The sequence below is a fragment of the Nestor notabilis genome, unplaced genomic scaffold, assembly GCF_000696875.1.
Source record: "Nestor notabilis isolate BGI_N333 unplaced genomic scaffold, ASM69687v1 scaffold10716, whole genome shotgun sequence".
NCBI lineage: Eukaryota > Metazoa > Chordata > Aves > Psittaciformes > Psittacidae > Nestor > Nestor notabilis.
In genome coordinates, this window is record NW_009932387.1 from 27,898 (window position 1) to 31,174 (window position 3,277).

Sequence of the window (3,277 nt, forward strand, 5' to 3'; positions counted from 1 at the left end):
TCTTTGGCCATAAAGTTTTTTTAGTTCACACTTCAATCGTTACCCTAGAGTTTCAAAAGGCCTCAAATTTTAAGATAGTAATGATTTAAAAAACAAACAAAAAACCCCACCCAAACAAAATTCCTATAAAGAGTATGTATTTAAAAATTAGACCAAAGACAGCCACAATATAGAGATAATGGCATTATATATTTTGCAGTTGGATCAAATATTAAAAAATGGAAAATGTGTGAGTTTCATTTTGTAATATATTTGTTATAGTTTTCACATCCCATCTGCTTTCTAGCAAGTGTCACAGTTCTTTGGACTATCAAGAAGTATGTGACCACTTTTAATTCAAGGCATCTGGTAGGTAATTAAGGTACCAACTAGTGACGAAAATTTTTCTTTTGTTTTCCCACTTTTTAAAATAACTGCTGTCCAAAAATTCTCAAATCCTTCCCCTCCTCAAACATCCAGAGTTAAATAAGTAGAAACTGACAGATGCATACAATTAATATTATCTTATTGTCATACTTCAAGTCTCCATTTATAATAGCTCTTTTCAAACTTCAGACTGCCACATAATGCTCAATGGAAGCAAAGACTCCCACATACCTGATTTAAATCTACTGACAACAAGCTTGTTTTCCTCAGTTATTTTTCATTCCCTGGAGCATAAGGTTATACCCCTAGAAATAGGGAAAAAATAACCCAAACAAAATAATAGTGTTCTACCAGCTTCTTCCAGTGTTTCAAAATGAAGAAGTAGAAACATAAGATGCAATTATTCTGGACCTTGCATACAAAGCCAGCCAGTAGTTAACTATTAGGGAAAAAAGTCTGAAGTGACATTTCCTGTGGCATAGCTGCCTCTAAAAATCAACTTAAGGACTTTTGAACACTGAAAAACAAAATTAAACTCTCACTGTTTAATAGACAATAGGTCAGCTCCTGGCTGAGGCTGCTGCCCTTTCAAAAATCCTTTACACATTTGACTTCCACATCACTTAACAATCAATTTCACAATTTGTGTGTTCTGTGTAACAAATACAGTTTTATTACTTTAAAGCTGCGGGCCAAACCCTGAAGAGCTCAAAAGGCTTAAGAGAATCTTAAGGTAGACGAAAAAAAAACTGAAACACCACCAATAGTTCCTTAACTACCTTTTCCATAACATTATGATTTACTTCCTCATCTACCTTCTTCTACTCACTTTCTATTCCCTACTTTAGGTCCCCAAGCTGAAGAGCAAAGTAAGATAAGATGGTTCAAGATAGTTGAAAAGCTGACCACTGCGGAACAGAGGTCTTCCCCCCCATCCCAGCATACACCTCTGCCAGCACTAATGCTCAAATGATCACTCCAGGAGCCAATTCAGTTCACCAAAACAGCAGGAAATTAACACAGTAAGAACATAAAACCCCAACCAAACCAAAAGCTGACAGGTTTTCTCCTGGGTTAAGCAAATTGAGCGAGCTCAGCAAAAGGTTTGACTAGCATCAGAGACCAGAGAACTGGAGAGGAGGAGAGGGAAATGAGTCCTCTGAATTAGGATGGCATTGATTTCTCAAGGGACTTCACTTCTGGTCTGTTGAGGGTGCTGAGCTGCAAGTGGTTTAGACTGCTCTAACTTGTGGCTGCTAAAGAGCCTAACAAATCCCCCTCCTTTCTCACGCCCCAAAGGTACTAAATTACCTACCCTGGACCGCTCAGGAGATGAACGCCAGTGTCATCTCCTGTAGTTGCATCGTTATCAGTAGCAAGTACATCTCTGATCACAAGGCATACAGTTTAATAGAAGGCTGACAGATGAAAAAAGTATACACAACATAAGTTTTCTGAATGTATAACAAAATCAAGATCCTCTCTGCTAGGCAGACAAAAATTCCACCTTCCTGAGCCACAGCAGCAGGAGCTACTAGTGGATGGCTAGAATAAGAATGGTAAAATGGTACAAGGACAGAGCAAGCACACCCTACTACTCTTTATATGTCTCCTGCAACCTCCAGCAATTTCCAACAAATCAGGTTCTATATGAGCTAGAATGTCAATTATGTGCTTAAGCACCAAATAAAGACTGCTCGCCAGCATTAGAAAGACCAACACAAGAAACACTTCCCTGGATGGACTAAGCAAGCTCAGTGGAGCTCTGAAGATGAAAGGGAATTTCTCAGTTTTGCTACTGAGTAGCTTCACTATTGAAAAGACATGCATCTTTTCAAAACCAATGTTACTATTAACCACAGTATATGCTAATATGCTAAAGATTCACACAGAAACCCCAAAGCTGACAGCGTATATTGGCTGGATAATGAAATATCTATGCTGACTTAGTGAAACTAAAAATCCATAATAGTGTAACTGTAGAGGGTACAGCGCCTTTGTTGTTGTTGTAGTATAATAAATTCCGTGTATTAACACTATGCACAAGTATAGCGCAGTAAAATTGACACTGTGTTAATTACTACCTGCAGAGTTTAAAATATCAGGTCTCAAATATGCCAATTACTTACGCACATTCTTGGGTTCACTAAGGCTACATAAGCACACAGACATTGCAGACTGGGACCTAAGAGGAAAAGCCAGGGAGAAAGATGAAGGAAGGAGTATATCATGAACGCCATGTTGTCTTAGCCATAAATTACTACTTTCTGATTTGGACAAGATCTCTAGTTTATGCATGCATTTTCTTGATAGTGACAAAACCACCGTAAGAGAGAAACTTTCTCTTTGAAGAGACAAAATGTGACCACACACAAGTATATACATAATTTTTAGCCCTCCTGCACCTACAGCTTAAAGAACTAACTTGCCATGACACTTAAGGTTAACTTGTAAGCTTGGCTTTTGTGAGGGATTACTACTGTGAACACAATGAAAATCAGGTACAGGATTTTTTGAAGACAGAAAAGTATTTCAAGTTAAAAATTACTTGATTTTTTTAACATTTTGATAGCAACTCTGTTTCTAAAGATTTCTCTAAATAACCAGGGCTTCATGTTCTCAACACAAGTTTTTTCCCTGCTTTTGCAATGCGTTCATATAGGAATGCATTGGAAGAGCAAGGGATTTTTTATAATCCTTGCCATAGCCACAACTGAAGTTTCCCTTTTTGCCCTGCTGAGAAAGTCTGCCTGGCTAGGGCATCCCTGAATGCCAGCAGCCAGTGGGAACATGGAGGAGGCAGAGGAATGGAAGAATCCAATAGCTGCAACCAAGATGAAAGCTCTTAAGTTATGGACTACTCAAAAAGCAGAAGATGATGACTGGGGATCATAATTTTGCTGAGGTACAG